Source organism: Odocoileus virginianus, chromosome 11, assembly GCF_023699985.2.
Source record: "Odocoileus virginianus isolate 20LAN1187 ecotype Illinois chromosome 11, Ovbor_1.2, whole genome shotgun sequence".
Classification (NCBI taxonomy): domain Eukaryota; kingdom Metazoa; phylum Chordata; class Mammalia; order Artiodactyla; family Cervidae; genus Odocoileus; species Odocoileus virginianus.
In genome coordinates this window covers 58,055,198-58,071,473 of record NC_069684.1, presented here as the reverse complement: position 1 = coordinate 58,071,473, position 16,276 = coordinate 58,055,198, and the positions used below count along the sequence as shown (strand labels likewise).

Here is a 16,276-nt window from a genome sequence, read left to right as displayed (position 1 = left end):
TCACACTTTGCTTTCTTTATCCACTTGATCCCAGAAAGCTAAACACCTGTGAATACACATCAGCCCCACCTGCACACGCACTCATCTTGCCCTCACCTCCTTTGTTCACCCACACATCTTACTTCCCTTTCAAAGACCAAGCTGGTTGATCCTCGCAGACGTTGCTCCCGAGACCCTGAGTTCCAATGAAACTTCTTTTCCCACAAAAGTCCATAGTGTGTTGTTTGGATATCTATCCCTAGTTTTCATGTTTTTATTCCCTTTTTCCCCCATTTCAACCACTTCATGATATTTCCTTGATGAAATGATTCAAAAGATTCAACTGCTTATTTTTATAAGTGTTTATACCTTCTAGGACATGTATGCTTTATTGCGATATGTACAGTATGTGATATGATATGTATGATATGTGATAAATATGATATTCACACATCTAGGACATGTATGAAATATTGTGATAATCCTGCTACAGAGGATAAACCTGGACATCAGTCCATTAATTACTCTGTGAAGTAACTAGGGGTTTGACCCAGTTGGTTGCTTCTGCAGTTGCCCCCACCTTTCTTATTAGACTGTAAGCTCCTTTAACATCAGAGGGCTGTCTTCTCCATCTTTATCTATCTTAATCAGGTACACAAATGTGTATAAAACCCAAACATAAGTGGGTACTCAATAGATGGTGCTGAAATTTATTCTACTCATCCTTCCCACTTTCATGTCTCAGAGCAGGAGGCAGAAAAAGGGGTGCACACAGCGAATACGGTGATACTTGTATGGAGCTGGGGGTTGCTACGTATGATTGACCGTCTCAGCCAATGGATCCCGGTGACGGCAAGTCACATGGTCTAACGCACGAGAAAGACCTCACCCTCTGACAGTACCTGTGGACTATCAGAAAGGCCCTGGCTGAAGAGTCTACCAAATTCACTCTCAATGTCAGGCTCCATCTGGGGAGAATTATCCTCCATGTATTTTCATTCTGAAGGAAAAAAGTAACTTTTTAAAATTTTTTCAAAATCTCTAGGGCATCTGTTATGACTGTGTGTGTCTATGTGCTCCGTCGTGTCTGACTCTTTGAGTCCCCACTGACTGTAGCCTGCCGGGTTCCTCTGGCCACAGAATTTCCCACACAAGAATACTGGAGTGGGTTGCCATTTCCTCCTCCAGGGGATCTTCCCAGCCCAGGGATCAAACCCACGTCTCCCACGCTGGCGAGTGGATTCTTTACCGCTGAGCCACCCGAGGAGCTGAACTGATATGATACTTGGATTCAATATTCTGGAATAAAAACAACATTCCTGTTAAAGCTGGCTTGAATCATCACAGGACTCAGGGACAAAGTGAAGTTCCTGGCAACAGTACCTAAGAAATAACAGTAGTCCCGCCTTCAGTCTAAAGTCCCTGTGGATGAGACGACAGTTGATTTGAATCTTATTTGGTGCCAGAGACTCAGATATGTTCTTTTGGTGAATTCTCTCATTTACATCTTAGAAAAAATCTCTGTGGGAATAATTATTTCTCCATGTGACAGATGAGAAAATTCAAACTGAACAATTTAAAAAGATGGATGTAATCACCTAAACGGGAAAGGAATTTGAAAAAGAAGTGAAAAAAAGTGAAGGCATTAGTCTCTCAGTCATGTCTGACTCTGCGATCCCATGAACTGTAGCCCACCAGGTTCCTCTGTCCATGGAGTTTCCCAGGCAAGAATACTGGAGTGGGTAGCCACTCTCTTCTCCAGGGGATCTCCCTGACCCAGGGATTGAACCCACATCTCCTGTATTGCAGGCGGCATCTTTACCATCTGAGCTATATATAACTGAATCACTTTGCTGTACATCTGAAACTAACGCAACACTGTTAATCAACTCTACTCCAATTTAAAATAGAAAAAAAAAATACGATATGAAACCAAAAGGAGAGGTAGGCCCTGTGGTCAACTAAAGTGGGAAATTAAATGCTTTTTTTTTTTTTTTAGCAATAACGCAGGGTGGAGATCATAAGCCAAGGTGAGACAAATCGGAATACAGGACCGGTGGAGGGAAGCGCTCACCCTGCTACACATCTGTTCTTTACCCACCAATCAGCCGCCCTACCACCCACTCATCTGCTCACAAATAAAAGCAACACCTATGAGCCAACTAGGTAAGCCCAGATGCAAAGGTGAGTCGACCTGGGGTGCCTGCAGAATGATTCTTAGAACAGTTGTCAACGCACAAATCCAGTTGAGCAAGAGTTCCCTCTCCCCACCCCTCCCTCCGTGAAGGCTGTACTAGGCATGTGCCCTCCCTGCCTGGCTTCCCACTCTCATTTCTTCCTCTCGTGTTTATGGACTTGCTCTCAATCCAAGTGAACACAGTCGTGCTGAATAATGACGAGATGCTTACCTCAACCCTGCTTGGGGATAGCTAGAGAGTTTCAGCCAGCTTGGAATTCTTCAAATATCTTCTTATTGTTATCAAAAAGAGATGCCCTAATATACCTGGGGCATTGTGTGGACACCTAGAGATACCAAAGGAAGCCAAGGGTTGTGATTTCCTTTTTTTTTTCTTACTGTTTCCTATCTCTCCTGGGATTGTCACTCAGTTGCTTTGTTTCTTATAAAACACTTTTGATGCAAGGAAAATATCGCATTGAGTTGATACGCAGTAGCTGAACAAATAGAGAAATGGGTGAATGGATCTCAAACTGATATAAAGAGAAAGTTTCTGGGACGCTTGTGTTTTATTTTCCTATATAGATATGACCAGGTGCTTAATCAGCCTGTCTCTGTCTTTCTCTTCATCCATATCTGTCTCTGGCTTTTTCTCTCTCTCTCACACACACACGCGCACACACACACACACTTTGGAAACAACACAAGTCATTTGAGCATGAAGGAACATATCTTGAACTTGACCTGAAACTCCTTTTGGACCATGTTCATCTCTGACATCAAAACAGTTTCTGTCACATAGGGTCTGAGGACAAGCAACCCACAAAATAGCAGCTTATTTAAAAACCAAATTCAGCCCTTACTGAAAGTGGTGATATTTGAAGCACATACAAGTAAAACTAATTTAACCTTTGGAAAGTTATCTCAGGAGGGAAAAGTCAAAATCCCTTTATAAGATTTTTAAGCACTGCAATTATTGACAAGGGGTATATTGCTTCAGCTTTCTCCGATCAGGAAGAGGAAAAAAAAAAAAAGAGCAAAGCCCACAAGAGACATCAGCAGCTGTCAGGCTGCTTTCCAATTGCAAAGAGGTAGTTTACAGTGGGTTTGTGCCAGTCTCTTAAGACGGGGTTAAGAAGCCTTTTTAAAATGCCTTAAAAAGCCAGCTCATACATTAATCAAGTCGAACCCTCATCCATACTTACTGCAATACATCAATTACGATGTCTTTTTAAAAAAAAATAAATTCTGGTTGACAGCAGACACCTTATTAAGGCCCACTAAAATGATACAATAAGTAGAAGGCTATTAATATTGCTCTTTTTTTCTTCTCCTTGCTATTGTCTTGCTGCTCTGGTCCGCAAACAAATTCAAGCTGCATTACAATTAATGCTGGTGGAACTCCTTCTAACGACTTCCAGCTTGCTAATTTTTTACGCTAATAATAAAAAAAAGGCATTGCTATGCAAGAACGACCCCCTTTTATCATGCGAGCATAGCACACCAGAGAGTGTCTGCTATTGTTCACATGAAAGACAATTAAACCCTGGAACATCAAACCTAAAAATGACAATCTGCTAACCAGCACTGGGCATTGCTCAATGCTTTCCTTTATTTTCTGAACTCCTAGAAAAAACAATTCTCTGAAGACCTTCCTTTCCTGTTCTCCCTTAACCACCCTTTGTGGGTGGGGGAGGAGTAAAAAAAAAAAATAACCTTTGCTGATTTATGCATCTCTGCGTAGAATTTATTAACGGTCTAAGGCCAATTTCACTACAGCCTTCTTATTGCCTGTAGGTTGAAATTCCGGACACATAAAAAGAAAGGCACCAATATCACCTACATAGTATCCCATTTAAAAATAAACACTAAAGGTTCTTCAAAAATTCATGCAATACAAAAGTGTAGAAGGAGAAAGAAAAATCTAATTCCGCAACTCTGTGCAACTCCTCATCTCTGGGGATTCTGCTAGAGTCACGTGGGTATTTGGAAAACTCGTCTAGTCCAGGCGCCAAGTTTCCACAAAGCCAGAGTCGAAAACCAACTCCCTTCCTTCTTAGCAACATAAGGATTTCTTCACCAAAACACATGCTCATTTACTGGAAAAATACCCACGATCTGGGTTTTAATTATAACATTCAGAACATAAATGCAACCACTTAAAAGTTCACTGGCTTTCCCAAGTATTTTCCACACACTGACTGAGGCTTTGTCACAGCATAAAGAGAACTGGATTCAACTTGCAGCTGGAGTGAGTCTTGCTTTGGCCACCTGCTCAGCTTGCAGCTCTTACCAAATCTGCTAACCTCTCTGAGTCTCAGTTTCTCCCTTTGTAAACCAAACAGGAAAGAAAAAAAAAAACTCCTTCTTCATCTCATAAAGATGAAACGAGAAGACGGCTATGAAAGCTCTCTGAAAACGAAACCACTGTGTATTGTATTGAAAAGTAAATAATTAAACGGAGGTGCTGTACGTCCTGACCAGAGTTGCACTGAAAGCTTTATTATCCGATTAGTAGTGAGCGATTCTCAAAAGCTGAGCATGACCACATCTTATATCCAATCCACAGGTTTTCAGTAAAGGGGCCAGGCACTATGCTAGGACCTGCACGTTTGGGATTACATTTCATTTTTACAGGAACTCTCCATGGTAGGTGTGATATTCCATACTTACAAATGAAGAAACTGAGGCCCACAAAGGCTGAATGATTTGCCTAAGTGGCAGAGCTGAGATTGAAGTCTCAGCACAATCTGTGACCCGACTTAAGACACACACCTTGGGAAGCTTCCCCTGTGGGAGAGAAGGTCTGTGAAGCAAGGGTCAGCGAAAAAAACTGTGCTGTAATATCAGCTCTGACACCATTGTCTCTGAAACCTTGGAGCAGCCCTTCAGCTCTCAGTTTTTGTATCTGTAAAATGCAGATAACATTTCTGCCCAGGGGTGGTTGTGAGGATCAAATAAGCTAACACAATGTTCCTAGTAATAGCAAGTACTTAATTAATGTGAGGGATTTCCTATTGGTTCAGACAGTAAAGAATCCACCTGCAATGGGGGAGACCCGGGTTAGATCCCTGGGTTGCAAAGATCTCCTGGAGAAGGGAATGGCTACCCACTTTACTATTCTTGCCAGGAGAATTCTGTGGACAGAAGAGTGGTGGGCAACTAACATATGTTCACACAATTAATGTGAACAAATGTTATTGCCAATATTCTCCAGTACTGTGTAATAAAATATAACATATAAAATAAGAATTAAACAAGGATCAGTAACTTCTACATTTAGTCAAGGTGGAGAAGCAGAGACCACATTTCAGTTCAGTTCAGTCACTCAGTTGTGTCCAACTCTTTGCAACCCCATGGACTGCAGCACACCAGGCTTCCCTGTCCATCACAGACTCCTGGAGCTTGCTCAAACTCATATTCATCAAGCTGATGATGCCACCCAATCAGTTCATCCTCTGTCTTCCCCTTCTCCTCCTACCATCAATCTTTCCAAGCATCAGGATATTTTCTAATGAGTCAGTTCTTTGCATCAGGTGGCCAAACTATTGGAGCTTCAATTTCAGCATCAGTCCTTCCAATTAATATTCAGGACTGATTTCCTTTAGGATTCACTTGTTTGATCTCCTTGCAGTCCAAGGGACTCTCAAGAGTCTTCTCTAGCACCACAGTTTGAAAGCATCAATTCTTTGGTGCTCAGCTTTCCTTATGGTCCAACTCTCACATCCATATATGACTACTGGAAAAACCATTGCTTTGACTAGACAGTCTTTTGTCAGCAAAGTAATGTTTCTGTTTTTTTAATAATGCTGTCCAGGTTGGTCATAGCTTTTTTCCAAGGAGCAAGCATCTTTTAATTTCATGGCTGTAGTCACCATCTGCAGTGATTTTGGAGCCCAAGAAAATAGTCTCTCACTGTTTCCATTGTTTTCCTATCTATTTGCCATGAAGTGATGGGACTGGGTGCCATGATCTTTGTTTTTTGAATGTATAGTTTTAAGCCAGCTTGTTTTCACTTTCATCAAAAGGCTCTTTAGTTACTCTTCGTTTTTTGCCATAAGGGTGGTGTCCTCTGCATATCTGAGGTTATTGATATTTCTCCCAGCAATCTTGATTCCAGTTTGTGCTTCATCCAGCCCAGCATTTTGCATGATGTACTCTGCATATAAATTATATAAGCAGGATGACAATATACAGCCTTGACATTTCCCAATTTGGAACCAGTCCGTTGTTCCATCTCCGGTTCTAACTGGTGCTTCTTGACCTGCATACAGATTTCTCAGGAGGCAGGTAAGGGACCACATTTACTACTCATTTCAGCTTACTGCCCTGAGAGAGGGTCCAGGCCATATGCAAAAACATGAAGTCCAGCAGATTCCTTCAATTAAGAAGACGAAGGTTAGTACTTTCTTGGTGGTCCAGTGGTTAAGAATCTGACTGACAACGCAGGGGACAAGAGTTCGATCCCTGGTCCAGGAAGATTCCACATGCCACGGGGGAGCTTAAACGTGTGTACCTCAAATACCAAAGCCCGTGTCCCCTAGAGCCCGTGCTCCATAACAAGAAAAGCCGCTGCAATGAGAAGGCCACACCACGGCTAGGGAGTAGCCCCGACTCACCGCAACTAGAGAAGGCCCACCAGCAGCAGCAAAGACCCAGCACAGCCATACATAAAGAAATAAATAAACTTTTAAAAAAAGAGGACTAAGATGAAAATCTGGGGAGGTCAGGGCAGCTAGAGTTTGTAGGATGGATCACTGGAGAAGACAGTGCTGCACAGACAAATCTGCAGATGGTGCCCTTCAAATATTCAGCTGAATATCATGATTGATACTTAAGCACAGGTACTTAAAGAAACTACCAACGGCCAGGAAAGGCCCATTCAAAAAGATTAGCAGTAACAGTGCCCAGTGCTCACACAAGGCCAGGAATTATACCTGTTCCCATCAGTCAGACTGGAAAAGTCTCATGATTCATGAGGCATTATAAGACATACAGAAAGGCCTTGACTCAACAGCAGGAAATAATTAGCTCTAGTCTGAGTTTTGTTTCACTTAAGTTAGAAATGAGATCCTAAAGTATCAAACTTTTTCCAAGTACCTGAACTGCATCTCAAAACAAGTTTCAAGAATATTAACTGAAACACAAAATATACAGTACACAGCAAGGTAAATTCTCACTGTCTGGGATCCAATCAGAAGTTACCAAACATTTTTAAAAAGCTTCAATTGAAAATGCCGATTTTTAAAAATTTTTAAAAAGCTCCAACATAAAACTCCAATTGAGGAGAAAAAAAATCAATTAATTGAGATAGATGCAAAATTGATTTGGAGTTACAATTAGCAGACAAAGATATTAAAACAGTTATAGTAACTAATAATTTATATGTTCAAAAGCAGAGGCAAGGGAGATTTATAAGTCTACAGATCAATGAATCTCCACAAACTCCAACAGAAGCAGCATAAAAATTCTACACCAAGATGTGTCATAATCAAGTTGCTCAAAATTGTCTATAAAGAGAAAATCTTAAAAGCAACCAGAGATAAAACACATTAGGAGAGAGACAAGATGGTAAGTATGACAGCAAATTTGTCACTGGAAACACTGCAAGTAAGAAAACAGTGGATCAGCATATTTAAATTGCTGAAATAAAAATAACTTGCAAAAACAAATACTTTTACAGGCATACAAAGGCTGAAACAACTCATTACTAGCAGACTGGCACTACAAAAATATTAAAAGAAATTCTCCAGGCAGAAAAAAATTATAACAGATAGAAATATAGATTTGCACAAAGGAATGAAAAGCACCAAAAACGATAAATACATGGGTAAATACGGGTTTTTAAAAAAATTATTTTCATTTCTTTAAATGATAATTTACTGTTTAAACAAAGAGTAATAATAACAGTATAGTGTGGGGGTTATAATATTTATAAAAGCAAAATATATGACAATAGCACAAAGGTCAAGAGGAAAAAAATGAAAGTACTATAGTCTGTCTCAAACTATAAAGTGGCATAATATTACTTGAGCATAGCCTATGATAAGTAAAAGATGTAAACTATAAATCCTAAAACAATCATATAACAACAAAGAGTTATAGCTAATAACCAACAGAGGTAATAAAATAGAATCATAAAGTATTCAATTAATCCATAAGATGGCAAAAAAGGAGAAAGGAAACAAAGAAAAAATGGAATAAATAGGAAAGAAATAGCAAGACACTACATTTAAACGTAACCATGTGAATCACCACATTAAATATGTGTTCTACATATCCCAATTAAAAGATATTGTCAGATTCTATTAAAAAAAAGCAAAATCCAACAATATGATGCTCACAAGAAACATACATAGGAGAAAATTTCTGTGACTTGGTTAGTCAGAATATTTTCTTTTAGTTACAAAATTAAAATAATAATACATAAATGATTAAATTGATAAGCTAACTTCATAAAAATTAAAAATGCATGCCCTTTGAAACACACTGTCCAGAAAATGAAAAGACAAGCCAACCCTGGCAGAATATATTGCACAACATAAAATCCAGTTAAGGACTTACATCTATAATATATTAAGAACTGCCAAAAGTCAACAAAAAACCTACTATAAAAGTGGCCAGAGATTTGAGTAGACACTCCAGCAACAAAGATACACAAATGACAAATAAGCACATGAAAAATAGCCACCATTATTAACCACTAGAGAAATGCAAAATAAAGCCACAATTATATACTAATACACACCTACTAGAAGGAATGCAATGAAAAAGCCTGAATATATCGAGAATTTATTTAGAACAAATGGAACTCTCGTGCACTGTCACTGAAAATGCAAAATGGTACAACTGCTTTGGAAAACAGTTTGGCAGTTTCTTATAAAGTCAAATATACATGTGATGTACAATCCATTCCTAAATTCACCCAAAGAGAAATGAAAGCCTATGTCCATACAAAGATTTCCCTCCAAATGTTCACAGAAGTTTATTTGTCAACATTCCAAACTGGAAACAACAAGAAGGCTCATCAATAGATTACTGGATAAACAGAATGTATTATATCCATATAGTCATATAGTATATGCAGTAATAAAATGGAGCTGTCATTGCAATGACATGGATAAATGTTAAAATAATGATGCAGAGTGAAGGAAACTAGACCAAAAAGAATACATACTCTAAGATTCCACTTATTTAAAACTCTGGAAAAAGTGAATTTATCTCTAGAGACAGCGGATAAATGGTTGCCCCAGGTTGGGGAGATTAGGTCTATAAGAGGTCAGAGGGAAGGAGTGCAAAGAGGGACGAGACAACTTTCAGGGCGATATATCTGGTCATTACCTTGGTAACAGTGCTGGTTTCAAGAGTATATACGGATGTCAAAACTGCTATATCTCAATAGAGCTGCTGAAAACAGAGAGGATCATTGTCCACAGGAATTAAAAATCTGTTTATTGAAATAAAGCATACATAAAAATAATGTAATGAACTAGAAAGACAGTGTTTCCCACAGAAAACATGAATAGTACCCAACAGTGCTCTTTACATGTTCATGTGTATCCCAGTCAACTGGAGGGGGTATTAAAACATGGGCTTGCTGGATCCAAGATCCAGAGTTTCTAATTCAGTAGGTCTGGGATGGGACTTAACAATTTGTATTTTAAACTAGCTCTCTGGTCTTTCATACAAGCTGCATTGGCTTAGAGACAACCACTAATCTTTCAGAAAACAATTAAATCTCAAAGCGAGTGAAGTCGCTCAGTCGTGTCCGACTCTTTGTGACCCCATGAACTGTAGCCTACCATGCACCATCCATGGGATTTTCCAGGCAAGAGTGTGGAAGTGGGTTGCCATTTCCTTCTCCAGAGGATCTTCCCAACCCAGGGACTGAACCTGGACCTCCGCGTTATAGGCTTTACCATCTGAGCCACCAGGGAAGTCTATTAAATCTCAAACTTATGAGTAAATTAAGAGTCAGACAAGGACTAGTCAGACTCCAGTTTCTGCTCTATTTTAGCTTTTCTCTTACAGTCTTTTGAGAAATAATTACTGTGGTAGACCAGAAATGATGAAGATGCAATCATCTCTTAGTATCCATGAGGGGTTGCTTCTAGTACCTGCAGATACCAAAATCCACGGATGCTCACGTCCCTCACGTATTTAGTATCTCTTTCTCGATCATGGGCTTTGGTGCTCACTATTTCCTTTGAGTGTAACACCTTTTATCCCTCATGCTTACTTTTATCTGGCTAATTCTAACTCATCCTTTAGGGATGAGCCTAGACATACATCAGTCTTTGAAGAACTTTCTCTGGCATACTCCTATACCCAGCCTTCTGCTCAGGCAAACTTTCTGCTCCTTTAGTCTCTATTTCATGCCTCTACCTAGCACTCCCTGAGGTTGACCCTTGAGTTCATCTTCTAAATCAGTTTACCATGCTCATCCCATTTCTTTCTGCTTCTCAAAAAGCTAATTTATTTCTCTTTAGTTGACTGCAGTAGCATTTGGGACATTCCAGCATTCCTGATTCTCTCTGAGTTACCAAGCCAGTCAGGGAGAGAGAAAGAAGAAGAGAGGGGTAACAAAAATCTAGAATCATAAAGTGGGATAGGAAGGACAGGGGATGAAATTGTAAATCCACAACATCACATGCACACACACATACAAACTATGTGGGGGACGCTGATGATTATTACTCTAAGGGTAGTAATTTCAAGTGGTACCAATCTTTAACCCAGATTGGATCACAGGACAAATCAAGCTTCCCAGTTCATACTCATGCATTTGATATATTTATGGTCTGCTTCTATGGTTTTCTATCACAATTTCTAAGAGGCAGCTGGTCCCTAAATCAGCAAGTCAGTAAAAAGCAACCAAAGTTCCAGTCCTGTTAACAGAACCACCTATGAGGAGGTTAGCACTGTTTTGGAACACATTTAAAACATTTATGAGAGCCGCTGAAAAATGTCTGTTTATGAAACCAGGTTACATTAAGCATCCTGACTGTATTTTTCCATGACTCTAGACTTTGGTTACAGCAGCCCAAAACAAGGGTTGAAGAAAAAGAATAAAAGTGATCCAGGAAAAAAAAAAAATCTTCTCTGAAAATTTTTGTTTCAACCAGAGGGATGGGAGTTCTGAGGACAAAAAGCAAAGTCAAGGATGCCTGGGCATCTGTCTCAGGAAGGGCAGTTGTCATGTCACACTTTCAGGGTTGATAGTCAGGGTGGCTTCCCTGTGGCTCAGATGGTAAAGAGTCTGCCTACAATGTGGGAGACCCAGATGTGACCTCTGGGCCGGGAAGACCCCCTGGAGAAAGAAATGACCCTCCGCTCAGTATTCTTGCCTGGAGAATCCCATGGACAGAGGAGCCTGGAGGGCTCCAGTGGGGTCACAAAGAGTTGGTTGCAACTGAGGAACTAAAACACAGACATAGTCAGGGTGGACTATACAGTCTGACTTCAGCAGGGAGCGTCTGTCTACTCTGAGATGCTGCCTAGAGGTCCAGTCTTAGAACAACCCCAGTTCTCTGGGAAGGTACGCCAACATTTGGAAGGTAGGATGGTACTAAACAAGCACAGCCCAGCAAAGACGCTAACCTGGGAAACTGACTTCCAGATTCTACCACTGCAATAGCCAACAGTTGGGCGCAACACCCCACTGAGTATGACAACCCCCAGCCTCTTGCACAACAGGAACCGACGTAGAAAAACCTTTATTCCCCTGCCAAAGAAAAAAATCTGATTCCCAAAAGCAGAGTACTTTGACTTCACACTCTTTCTGGTGGACCTACATGATGAATGAAGAAAAAAAAAAAAAAGGTTGGACTCTAACTAGAAAGTTTCTCATAAGGTTTCCCATAATCTTGACTTTTTTTATGCTCTGCAGAAGAAAAAAAAAAAAAAAGATTACCAAAAAGGAATAAAGAGCACTAACCAAAGAAATTTCTCTCTCCCAAATTTGCAGCACCTCTGAACTTCCTTGAAAGGGAAGGACAAAGCAGCCGTTTGCTCAGCTTAGATCATTTTGATTGAGACTCATATGTTATTTTAAATGAACATTGCTCAGGTAGTTAAGCCTTAAAAACCAACCATCCTTGACAACTGTCCAATTCTCTTTTTTTAAAGTCTTACCTTAAGGGTTTCAGAAGCACATTTTCAAGTAGGTTGTCGTGGGAGGGGACTAAGCTTCCTCCCTGCTTCACAGCTCAATGGGGCTTCTGGCCTTTGTTCATTTTTGTCTTTGAAAACTTTATGTTACAATTAAAAGGGGAAAAAAAAATAACCAGAGTAAACTTAAAAAGCAAACACGCTGCAGTTGCTTTAAGCTGTTGGAACAATGCAAAATTCCAATGCATATTAAATATATAACCTAATAGAACACTTGTTTTTTAAGATTTTACTCTTACTACTTGACTAATAGTGTTAAAAAGGAAAATAAAGGGCTACATTTCTCCAGTGACACTGGAAGCTTACCTACATTGATTTTTTTGTTGTTGAGGCGGGCAGTGGATGACACAACAGCAAGGCAAGCATACCAAAGGACAGCTAAAGTCACCGTTGCATTTCCTATGCATTGGCTCCCTCTGTAAGATTTCCCAGGTGGCTCAGACGGTAAAGAATCTGCCTGCCAGGTTTGATCCCTGGGTTGGGAAGATCCCCTGGAGAAGGGAATGGCAACCCACTCCAGTATGCTTGCCTGGAGAGTTCCATGGACAGAGGAGCCTGATGGGCTATAGTCCATGGGGTCACAATGAGTCAGACACTACTGAGTGGTTAACGCTTTCACTTCACTTTCAGACACTGAGTCCTGATGTAAGATACCGTTTGCAGTTTTTACTTCCATACTTCATATAACATATATATATATATATATATATATATATATTTGTTTTTTTTTTTTACTTTGTGGAAGCTCGTCTTACACCTATAGTAATGCCAACAAAAATGTTTAAGGAAAGATCATCCAAAAGAAGACATGACATTTTGCAAAGCCTTCAGTTTATCTTTAGAAAGTGTAATTATAAACGATGCTTGAATCAAGCTGCCCAGACACTTGTGTTAACACAGAAATTCTGTTACCATTAGTTCTTGCTCAGTAAATGCAAATGTTGTGAACACTGTTCAACCACAGGGAATGTCATATCTGCCACTTTTATGACAGTAATAATGTAAAACATGCTTGTAAGTAATAAGCATATTTATTAAACAGATATCCATTCAAGTTAGGTATATATACGTACAAACACCCATTTTATTGGACAGACTGTTAAGAGTCCATAGCCTATGTATTCATATACAGTATGACATGCATTCACATCACCTTTAAATTGTGCAACTATAAAACACAATGACATTTAAAGGATGTTCTTACTTAAATATATATTGTTAAATGTACAGTTCTTGGGGCTTTCTGGGGTGCTAGTCGTAAAAGAACCTGCCTGCCAATGCATAAGACATAAGAGACTCAGGTACAATGCCTGAGTCTGGAAGATCCCCTGGAAGAGGGTATTGCAACCCACTCCAGTATTCTTGCCCAGAGAATCCTGTGAACAGAGGAGCCTGGTGGGCTATAGGCCATAGGGTCATAAAGAGTCAGACACGACTGAAGAGACTTACACACGCATACACGGTCTTTACCAATATTGAAATGAGTGTTTTTTAGGGGAAAGGAACAAGCATGCATCTTAATTTCTACTGAATGTCTGCTTTAAGCTTTCCTAGGAAAACCATATTAAAATCACATATACCAGCTTTCCAATGTAGTAAATATACATATTTCATGATATCTTTATCTTCTAAAGGGGCTGGAGGTATGTCCATATTTCTTTTTCCACATGGTTTTCACAGCTTTAAATTCTGACATCTATTATTAAATTTCATTCTTTGATGTGGGTTTTCAAACTTAAAAAAGAGAGTATAAAGCAATCTCTCTTCCTTTTCTTCCTGCCAAATAGACATTTTTCTAACTTAAATATTTTTTATATCCTTAACTACAAGTTTCTGTCATTTCCTTCATCCATGTTCAAACTGTGAAATGAGAAGATATATTTGGTTTTAAGAAATAAAATGATGAAACTTTGTAAATATCAATGGCCTTCAAGTCTCGTGCTGAAATATGGATGCCATATGTATTCTGATAGAGTCTCAGGAAAAACATCAGATGCCAGAATAGCTATCTTCACATTATGTGTATGGGGAAATTAAGGCACAGAACTAAACTGCCTGTCCAACAGCTCAGAAAGGCTGTATCTAGAAGCACAAACTGATTGAGAGGGAGCCAAATAATTTAATACAAATCATTTCTCAAAATAACTCTCCTTTTATTTTAGTAATATTTTTCTAACCTTTCATTTTTATACACAGCTGAATTCTCTGCCAAAAATGGAACATCAATTCAAATATCATTATCTTAAATTTACAATAATTTTTATAGCTTGGGCAGAATTTTACCTTCATATATCTATGAAGAAAAAAGTCTGTAAGTAAATTAACAGCAAAACAAATCTGCATGTTTTGAGGATGTTTAACTACACATGATAAAATAGCTTTATGGGCTGTTGCTGATTTAGAAACAACCATTTCATTACAAACAAATTAATAAGCAAATAATTTAAAGTTTATTTTTTTAAATTGTCCTATCTACCTCTACCAGAATGTTTTGTAAACTTAACCCTAGTTCTGTATGTTTGAGTTAATTTTATTTCTTGCTATCTCCCCACTTTTCCCTACTATACTGTAATTGCTATGATGGCCCAAAAAATTATTTTCCTTTTCAGTATAAAAACATTTGAAATTTTGTTTTCTAAATTATACTACTTCTGGCAACCACTGAGCAGTCTCCAACATTACAGTTTTATCTTTTTGTGAATGTCATATACACTTGATCCTTGAACACACAGCAGTTAGGGGCACCAATCCCCTACCCAACTGAAAATTCATTTATAGCTTTATGGTTACCCTTTCATATTCATGGTCTGCTCCTCAATTCAGCCAACTGTGGATCATGCAGCAAATATTTAGTGAAAAATACATGTATATGTGGACCAGTGCAGTTCAAACCTGTGTTGTCCAAAGGTCAACTGTAAATGGTTCCATATAGAATGTAACATTTGGAATCAGGCTTCCTTCATTCAGCATAGAGACTCATCCAAATTGTTGTATGAATCAATGGTTTCTTCCTTTATAATACTGTGCAGTGTTCCATTGTATGGATGTAACATAGTTTGTTAAACCATTTGCCCTTAAAGACATTGTTTCCAGTTTTGAATACCTTCCGTAAACAGTCCGGTACAGGTTTTTGTGTGAACATATGTCTACATTTCTCTAAGTTAAAAACCCAGAAGCGGGATTTCTGCATATGACAGGTATATGCTTAATTTTATAAAAAGAGGCCAAATTGCTTTTGAGAGTGGCTCTGTCATTTTGCATTTCTATCAGTGACGAATGCAAGTTCCAAGGGCTCCATAGCTTCATCTGCACTTAGTAGTGTCAGAATTTTTAAAATTATCCATTCTAATAGATGTGCAGATCTTAATAAGGTTTTAATATGCACATCTCTAATGACTAATGATGGTAAACATCTTGTTGTGTGCTTATATCCAGTCTGTATGTTATCTTAAGTGAAATGTCTGCTCAAGTCTTTGTCCTATTTTAAAAATTAGGTTGTTTTTCACACTACTCAATTTTGAGAATTTTCTTTTTTTAGTTTACTCTTGATACAAGAGCTTTGTCAGATATGGGCTTTGTAATTTCCCTCCTCAGAACGGAGTTTGACTTTTCATGTTCTTAACACTGGGAGACCAAAAGTTTTAAATTTTGATAAAGGCTGATTTATCAACTCTTTCTTTTGTGGATTATATACTTATACAAATGGTGTCATGCTTGAGAACTTTTTGCCTAACTTCATATCATAGAGATGTTTTCATATGTCATCTTTTAAAAGATTTATAGCTTTGTATTTTACTTGGTATTTGGTCAATTTTGAGTTATTTTTTAATCAAGCATGAAGTTTAGGTCAAGATTCCTTTTAATTGTTTTTTTTTTTTTGGCTTATTGATGGTCTTACTTGCTCTAATATCATTTGCTAAAAAGATCAATTTGTTTCTGTACCACTGTCAA

General features: G+C 38.7%; 1 protein-coding gene across 8 annotated transcripts in view; it reads right to left on the bottom strand.

Moving 5' to 3' along the window:
• ESRRG (estrogen related receptor gamma) overlaps positions 1-16,276 on the bottom strand; it is a 625,441-nt gene that overhangs the window by 381,670 nt on the left and 227,495 nt on the right. The gene's annotated exons all lie outside the window — the stretch shown is intronic.